General features: G+C 36.4%; 1 pseudogene; it reads left to right on the top strand.

The window, feature by feature from the left end:
• Positions 1 to 3,462: 3,462 nt before the first annotated feature.
• LOC121104348 lies at positions 3,463 to 3,782 on the top strand (annotated as a pseudogene).
• Positions 3,783 to 9,672: the final 5,890 nt, after the last annotated feature.

The raw sequence follows: 9,672 nt of genomic DNA, 5'->3' as shown, positions 1-9,672 counted from the left end.
AACTGAGGCCTTTTTCTGACAGCCAGCAAAGATTGAGGCTTTATGCCAACAGCCCTGTGAGTGAGCCATCTTCAAGGCAGATTTTCCAGCTCCAGTCAAGTCTTGTGGTAATAATAGTTGTTGGAGAGGAAAAATTTTTCTTTACCCTGTAAGATTCTTCTAGCTGGTCTAAGAATTAAATTAACATGAAACAGATTACCAAGAGGGGAAAAGCAATTCACATGTAGGTATGGGGAATCCACATAGGCATGAGCTTTGCAAGACTCAGGCAAAATGAGGCATATATGTCATCCTGAACTAAGGAGAAGAAGGTAGAGGTCTTGGATTTTAAAGAAGGGGATGTAATTTACAGAAAGATGAAAAAGTAAATGTTTGGTAAACAAATATTTGCTGGGCCACACAGAAAGGATAGGAACTAGGGAGGAATTTTAACAGACTTTGCTAGGTTCTTCCCTTTTTACCATGCCTAGTTGATGTTATAATGTGGTTATCTATGGTCATAGCCCTTTTCCTAGATCTGGTCCTCTCTCTAAATCCTTTAAGGCAATAAGAGGGAAAGTCAAAGTTTCTTCCTGAGTCAGCTGGGCCTTGATCGTTTTCAGCTAGAAATAACCTGCATGCTGAAGTGGCACATCTTGGAGCAGCCTGCCCTTGGCCTCTACACAGTCCTAACCTGGACTGCAGTCTCATAGGAGACCCTGAGTCTGAACTATTGAGTTAAGTCACATCTCAATCCCTGACCCACAGAAACTCCCATAATAAATGTTGCTTTAAGCTGCTAAATTTAAGGTAATTTTTTGTGCAGCAATATATAACATACACACTTTGTTAACCTCTCCAATATCTTAAAATACTTTTCCCTAATTTTACATGTATTGGGAATCTGTCTCTCTACTTCCAGAAGTGCATTTTAAAATTTGTAAGAAATCCTCAGGCTTCATAGCTATAATTGAAAACCACCTCCTCTAGCTTCTTATTGCTTTGGAAAGACTTCTCTCTCTGTACTCATGACCCTTCAACTTTTTGTGTCTATTTTCTGAGCATTATGCTGTCTGGCTAACTATCTCTGAATTTTGCCTCAGTAACTTTGTGTTTTATATGTGCTAATGTGCATAATGAATTACTCAAGGTCTTTTTTGTTTTGTTTTGTTATGTTTGTTGTTGTTGTTATTGTTTTATGGGGTGAATGTGGAGATCTAGAAGAAATTCCTGAGTGGGGCTGGAAACACTAATGATTTTCTTCATTTGGAAGAAACAGGGATATCATGCACTTCCTGTATTTGTGTTCTTAAACATGCCTTGGGTTCAGTTGTTCTGAAGTGTTACTTTTTAATCATTTTATATTCAATATTTATGCCATTCCCAAGTACATATAGGCTAACTAAAACTTTGACTAATATGCTTACTTGTTTCTCAGTTTCCTTCAGGAATTAATGCATGTAAACAATGCTTAATTGGTAATTCCTCGGGGGTGCACTTTTTAGGACTGCTAGCCTGTCGACACACCAGGTCTCTTTAATTGCTCTAGCTTTAGAGTCATTAGGGATGCTCTCTTCACTTAAGATTAAAATAAATCTTTTGCTATAAAGAAGATTCTAAACTCAGAAAAAAAATTAAAGCCAGTGGTATTCCTATGAAGAAATTCTTATTTTTACAGAGATGACAACTTACATTAGATACTTATTCCATAGCTCACATTTTGAGTTTAAAATTCTGCACCAGTTTAACCTGTTTCATTGGAATTGTTCTTTCCATTATGCAGTTTTCATTATATTTTCCATTAGTGAAGAAAAGCAATGACCCAAAGAATCCATGTGTCTAAGACATATAATTTTAGAAAGCAGCAACGACATCATTGATTTTTCCCTCCCAAATGATGTGCGGCTAAAGAGAGCAGAGGATATAGAGATTTGGTATAAAATAAGAACATGTTTCTGCAATATGAAACAATTTGATCTCAGATTCCCACCGAATATAGCTTATTTATTTTAAAACAAATTTAATCCAACAATACCTCTTTCTTGGTCTGTCTCTATTTCTCTGTCTTTTCCACTCTATCTCCCTCTCCCTTTGGCAGTAGTTTTGTGTTTTCATGCATATACGTTGTTTATTCTTAGCAACAGGAGTGAGGTTTCCTCTTCAAATCCTATATTCGCTCAATTCATAGATTCTTTCAATTCCCCTAAAACTGCCATTTTTTTTTTTCTGGGCTCATCTCTTTTTTGGAAAAAAAAGAAACCAATATAGTACAACTTTCTATTTTCCAATCTCTTCCCTTAGAGTTGTAACATAATACCTGCTTCTAAGCTTCCTCAGGCATCAGAGCTTACCAAATGCTTTGCCTCTGAAGGACATAGGAGACTATCTTCCCAGTCTTTGATAACAGTTTCCTGTGACCAAGTGACTACTAAATCAATCTAGATTTTAAGCTTTTGTTCTGTAGCACTGAACTTCTATATACCAATTTCTAGACTAGTCAAAATGAGCTAGGTTAAGCTGTGCAAAGGAACCCCCAAATCTTGGTAGCTACACACACACACACACACACACACACTCATGCACACACACACACACACACACACATGCACACAACTTTATCTCTTGCTCAATGTAGGCCAACAGTGGTCTCTGTTTAGTATAGTCACTCAAGGGCTCAGGCTGAGAGAAGCTTCTTTTCTCTTCATGCTTCAGGACAATAACCATACCAATAGGAAGGCAATATAGTGAACCAAACACTACTAGACATTTTCTTTCAATGTGGGGCATTTCTTTCTGCTTATGTTTCATTTCCAAAAGCAAGTCACACAGGTAGGTATGTCTACAATGAGGTCAGAGGAATGCAAATCTGCTATGCGGCAGGAAGAAGAAAATCTGAAAGTACTTGATGAAAAGCATTTTTAAAAAACTTCAAAATAGTGAACACAGTTTTAAGGAGTTTTGACTTTGTTCTAAATTCTAAGTGAAAGCATGTATAGAATGTTAAGCAGATGTGTAAAATTACCTGATGTATTTTTTCTGAAAAATTCTCTTAATATACAACATAAAATCTAATATCTGCTCCTTATTCTAAATATAACATATATACAGTTCTAAAATATAACATATTCTAAAATTAACATATATACAGTTACTACATATGCCAGCCGACCACCCATGCATGAGACAGCAACCATGGGACCCTCACCCATAATGTATTCCCTCTGGGACATAAGGGGAAGCAACCTCCATTATCTGGGCCTCACCAATTGCCATAGCAGAAGGAAGAGAACAAACGAATCGTATACTGCTTTGAGAAATATAGCCATATCGTCTGCCCAGTTTATCCTACTACATGTGTTGTCCATTGGTGGATGTTAGTATTTGGGAGTCAACAATTAAGAAATAAAACAAAGGAACTTTTTCTCGCCCAGCCATTTTGGTGGCTGTTCTTGGTTGGGGCCATCCCACACCTAAGGCAGGAAGATGGTGGCCACAAAGAAGACGAAAGAGTCACTGGAGTTGATCAGTTCTAGGCTCCAACTCATTATGAAAAGTGGAAAGTACCTGCGGGGTATAAGCAGCTCTGAAAATGATCAGACATGGCAAAGTGAAACTGGTCATCCTCCCAACAACTGCCCAGCCTTGAGGAAATCTGAAATAGAATACTATACCATGTTGAAACTGGAGCCCATCACTACAGTGGCAATAATAGTGAATTGGGCACAGCATGTGGGAAGTACTACAGAGTATGCGCACTGGTTGTCAGTGATCCAGGTGATTCTGATTCCATTAGAAACATGTGAGAAGTAAATCACACAGAATTCTTCCTTAATAAAACAAGCCAGAGTTTGTTTTAAAAATAAATAAATAAATAAACAAACAAACAAACAAACAAAGGATCCTGACTGGAAGAAATGGTTCAACATAGGGCTAAAATCAACTCCCTAATATGTATCCCTGAATTGAATATCTTTCCCTAAATTATAGGTCTCCTTGTTGAAGAGATGGTCTTCCTTGATAAGCTTACAACATGAATTAACAGAAATGCCAGGGAGCTAAAAATTCTCTTCTAAGAATAGAGAAAGCTACCGTTGTTGTTGTTCTTGTTTTTTGTTTGTTTTGCTCCAAATATTCTATTTTAATGCGTAGATTTCAGCATCGCTCTTTTCAAGGCTTTGCAGGAGAAGTTAGTGGTCAAGGCCATTTATTTGGTCAAGAAAGCCTGTGTAATGGTCTAGGGGTCAGAAGATCCATATTTAAATATTCCTAGTCACCAAATAGTTGCTTAGTGACTATGAATGAGTGGAAAGACTCATCTGCTGTGTGATATGGACTGACAGCCAGTCTACCAACAGGGGTTAATTTGGGCTATTCTAAGAACGTGGAGGCTTCAGTGTGCTGCTGGGATCTACAGTCCTGGGGTTAAATGCCTTTGGTTAATTGTGAACCTACAGCAAGCTATGCTGTTTAATTTTTCTTGATAGCAATCAGCTGCCAAGTTTGCTTGCTTATAATATATGACACTGTGATTCATGTCTTATGAACATTATCTTATTTAAATAACTCTATGAGAAATAGATCCATTTTTGTAGATGAGGGGATTAAGATTTACTAAAGGTAAATTGTATGTTCAAGACCACAGTCTCAGTAAGTTTCAGAGATATGACTTAAATTGAACACAATCGGACACCAATGCCACTGCTATCAACTACCACGCTAAAAAAAAGTCTCATTGTTTTCTTTGTCAAAAAGTGGGAGAAATAATTGTAAGCAGGAGAAACCAAGATGATACTGGAAATATGTTTGAGAGCAGAAGATGTATGGCAAGTACGCTGAATGGGGTAATTGCTTAGTGACTGGAAATATTTAAAAACTGCATTTATGGTTGGAGAGTGCATGAAGAGAGGTACGTTCTGGCACATAGCGCTTTCATGCGGTAGCTACTTTGTGCTTATGGAGGAGTTGGTCCTACTAAAGTAAGCTTTCAGGCTTGACACAAAAAAGATGTGTGGCATATAGTCGGGGCTCTTTCCACATGGGAAATTAGTACTTAAGTTTAGTACTTTCTCATCCTTTGGAAGAGACCTGCTTTCCAGACTCTCCCATCATTAAATGTGAGAGAGCTGATATAATTGGTGGGATGGAGTTTGGGGGAAGACGATCTGCAGTGACTGAGAGCAAAAACTCACATTTTGACCTCACTGCATTGGATTATGACAACACTATGTAGTTTTCTCTTGAAGAACATCCTATATATGAAATTGCCTTGATCTTATATTAGAAAAACTGCAATCAAAGAAACTCACCAAACCACTGAAATCCACTAATCCTCACTAACTTTTTATCCCGGACTCTACATTAAACACATAAAATTCTAATGGTCTGCCAACCAGTCAAGAAAGAGGAGAATGATTTTCTGTCAGGCAATAAGTGGATGATATACGAACTTTAGTCAGGAATAGAATTAAAATATGCAATTCTAATTTAGAGAAAATTTCCATTAATGACTTAAAGGGACATTTTTTAAATGAATGATACACTTACCTCTTCCAAATTAAGAAAAAAATACATAATTAAACTGCAAAATTGCCTCACTAGAAAAGTTGCTGATATATTCAAAGCATGCACTTTACATAGTAATTGTTTCAATCTAAATGCTGAGAGAATTTTCTTGCTTCCAATCTTATCCCAAAATATTATGTCCTTCAAGCAATATAACATCTCATATAAAAAGTAATGGTCATGGAGAGGAACCCCCCAAAAATGTCATGTAAAACCGAACTTGATCTTAGCCATTTCTACCTTTTAAAGTGACAACAGAGGTAGGTAGTAGTTGCATAATTCAGATCAGTGAAAGAAATAAAAATATGTTTACTGTTCTCTTCCTATCATGGAGCCTAAGTGTCAGAAGGGATAGGTCTGATATTTTAACATCTTGGCCAATGTGGAATTGTAAGGGCTGGCACCTGGTGTGGGTGGCCTGGGGTTTCATAGAACACATTAGTGAGTCTTTAGATCTGAAAAGGCAGGACGACACTTAGTTACAGGAGATGGAGAGTCAGATTTCTTCTCTAAGTAAGGGAGAGAATAAAGTGTGTGCATGTAGCAGAACTGGCCAACGGGACAGACCTGGAAGAAAGGGAGGGAAAGAGCAGAGAGGAAAGAGTGCTGAGCAACAAGACAAATCGTTAAAGCCCATTCACAAGGTGAGGTAGTAAGACATTTCCTATTGTGAGGTGGCCAGAGTTTTAATCTAAAAAACTTCTTTAAGTAACATTTTTGCTATGGAAAATATCAAACATACATAAAATGCAGAGAATAGTTGAATGATCTCCCTGTACCTATCACCCAGCTTCAATAATTATCAGTGGCCAATCCTGTTTTCTCTGTATCACTGCAAACTTTCCATTCCTTCCTCCTCCTGGATCCTTTTGAATCAAATTCAAATCATCATATAATTTAACTCTTAAATATTTTAGTTACTTCTAGAATGTAATGACTCTTCAAAATTCACTGCAGTACCATTATTATGTCACCAAAATGAATAATAAATTCTCAAAATTATTGAATAACCAGTTGGTGTTCACATTTTCACAACTGTTTCATAATTTCACTTTTTAATAGTTTAAAATTGGTTATATGTCCCAACTCTCACCTGTTTTCCTCCCTTCCTCTGTATTTTTTCTTTTACTACTTGTTGAAGACACAGGGTCATTTTTCCTTTGAATTTGCCACATGCTAGATTTTGCTAATTGTATATATGTGGTGTTGTCTAATATATATTCTGTTCCATTTCCTATAAATTGAAGGTTGGATTCAGGGACTTCATGAGATATAGTTTTGATATTTTTGTCAAGAGTAGTTCATAAGTGGTATTGTGTTCTTCTGTCAGGAGACAATTATTCTGCTGTTGACTTCCTTTTTTTTATGTTAATAGGCATTAATATATTCATTTCCTAGATCCACTATTTAATTAGAGGTTGAAACTGGTGATATTCCAATTCTATCATTACTTCTTAATTAATTATCAGGGATATTTCTATACAGAGAAATTTGGAAAACTTTTAAAAGGTGTCATCGTGAATCTTCCATTTTTCTTGCACATTTAATAAGTTCAATGATATTTAGAGAATTTAGTATCAGTGACATTTTTGCAAGGGAGATCAAAGAAAGTGTACCATGTTCTGTCTTTGCACAATAGAAACCTTATAAGAGGGATAGTGAAGTGATCTATAATTAATGTTTCAGCCAAAAGGAAGAGCTTGGAAACAAAAACGACTAATAAAAATTTAAGCCAACCTTGCAATTCTATGAAACTAAAAGGGCAGCAAATACAGTATGTTGTTTGATGTAACATCATTTGAAATGTAAAGGACATGATATCTTCGTAAGAAAGTCCAACATCAAAAAGAATGTTTTTCCAAAGCTTAACTGTTGACGTGAACTTTTATATTTTTAGATCATAGTGCTAATTTGTGTTTACAATTAAAATCCTCAAGCCACGTGCTAAAGAAATATAGAGCTATGTTAATTAATTAATTAATTAATGCAGTAAATATGCTAAATACTTAGCACAATAACCAGATATCCCTTTATCTCTACTGTACTTCAAATGTATCAACATTAAAATTCTCACAAGTTGCTTATTTATAATAGCTATTTTTTAACTTTGGAGAAATTCAAACTTTTGATACTTTGATCATACCACTGATACTTTCATTATGACAGCAAAGAAAATGAAGAAAGGACGAATTTCTTTCCAACTTGGTTGTTTCCATTAGAAGGCTGGAGTAAAAGATTCTGAGAAGTGGGATTTTACTGGAGTACATGTATCCCCGGTTTTTTTTTTTTTTTAAATTCACTTTATGCCTGCTTTGCTTTTACTAAAGACCTACAGGGTTACCTGTTTTCACTAACTGAAAGAGATCCAAAGAGGATTTTAGCTTTCACAAAAAAGCAAAACAGTGAGAATGGCATTCAGCATTTGTTTTGTAGTGAGGTGTTTTGGAGGTAGCCAGGCGAGAGCAGCAGGAGTGACCCCAGGAAGGAGCTCCCAATTCAGCAACTCAGTATCAGGCCCCCACAACTTTGAAGTGTGTGTGAGAGCATCTGTGCTTTGTCTCATTTGTTTTACGCATTTCTTAGGTGTGTCCTAACGTGTCAGAAAAGCCTAAAAGAGGTTATTTTTGGGGTCTGGGAATGCTAAAAAAATTTCTGTATTAATTAATAGTAATTGCTCTCTTTACTTTGTACAATTTCAGCTTATGAAAGTTTCTGAGGAAAGCTCTACTTATGGATAGTGGGGGAAACCTGTATGTTTATATTCAACTTATTTTTCTAAGATTTTCCTTTAGAAGAGACCTGTCAATAAAAATAATATGAGGCCTGTGTCTTTGGGCCTATGGGAGTAAAACTTTCAGTATCATTCTAAGCGATCATGTCCCTCTTGCAATTTACTTCATGGAGAAAATGAACTGATTACATGGGAAAGAAACTGATTTACGCTCAGCTTAGCACTTTATTTGTAACGGGCTCAAGGAGCCAAAGGAAAGAGAACCTTCTTTAACCTATTCTATTCCCTTCCCCCAGGTTGTTCTCTCCTCCAGGAAAGTTGAAGTCTCCATGCTGCTGAAAGAAGGGGCAATGTATATCTATTTTCATTCAAGTAGTGAATTTCTTATCCAAAATTTTGTCACTAGATTTCATTTTCTACACAGTGCTATCATTGGTTTAATCCCCTCTCCCCATCACTGATCACATGATGTTTTGCCACGTGTCTGCCAAATGATAAAGTAAAATACCATCAGCTTATTCACTCAGTCAAATATTTGAGTATCTACCATGTGACAAACCCTTACTAAGATTGACGCCTTTCCTCGAGGGCTTATAAAGTGCAGTCCATGGTGCTAAATATCAAGAAAGAGATGTAGAAAAATAAAAATAAATGTATATGAAAAATACTTTTCCGTGATGAGGAAGTAACCAGGTGAAGAATGGGCGCAGGAAGAGCCAGGAGCGTGTACAAAGTCACGAAGTCACAAACAAGACATTCTTGCTCAGGCACCCAAGACCTTGGTCATTTGTAATATTGCAATGCTTCCTTCTTATAGGGATATATGAATTTAATAAGTTGCAACCAGAGAGGATGAAGCCACATGATTGGGCTATTTCATTCCCAACAGTCAATTTACAGAATTTCTAAGTGGAAGAATCAGAAAGCATGATACATGACATAGTACTTATATCTAGTGCTGTATCATGAGAAATATTATATGCTGGTTAGTTTTCATATCTCTATGAAAGAAACTGGTATGATTTAATATCATTATATTCTCAGTCATCTTAGGCGTAAAAGAGGGAGTAATGCCACCTTCTCGAGGAGAGACACAGACAAGTTTATGACTATGGAGCTCTCTCTGGGTAAGCCTCTTTCTGTCTACCATCACAAAATAGTGGGCGACCTCACTTCCCAGAAATAGGAAAGGTCTACCATTAGTTGAGAAAACAATGTCCATAGGTAATATCTGATCATCTGATATTCTGTATCCTGAATACAGAATAAAGGAACATTAAAAACAACCAAGAATTTCTGAATGATGTCTGTGTCATGCTATCCTGAACTTCTGACTTGTTGCCTTAAAACAAAAATACAGATGACAACCCATTAATTAAACAGTATCCTGTAAAGTTAAG

The sequence above is a fragment of the Ursus maritimus genome, unplaced genomic scaffold, assembly GCF_017311325.1.
Source record: "Ursus maritimus isolate PB19 unplaced genomic scaffold, ASM1731132v1 scaffold_21, whole genome shotgun sequence".
Taxonomy (NCBI): domain Eukaryota; kingdom Metazoa; phylum Chordata; class Mammalia; order Carnivora; family Ursidae; genus Ursus; species Ursus maritimus.
Note: the sequence above shows the minus strand (reverse complement) of the source record. Positions and strands in the feature narration are given on the sequence as shown.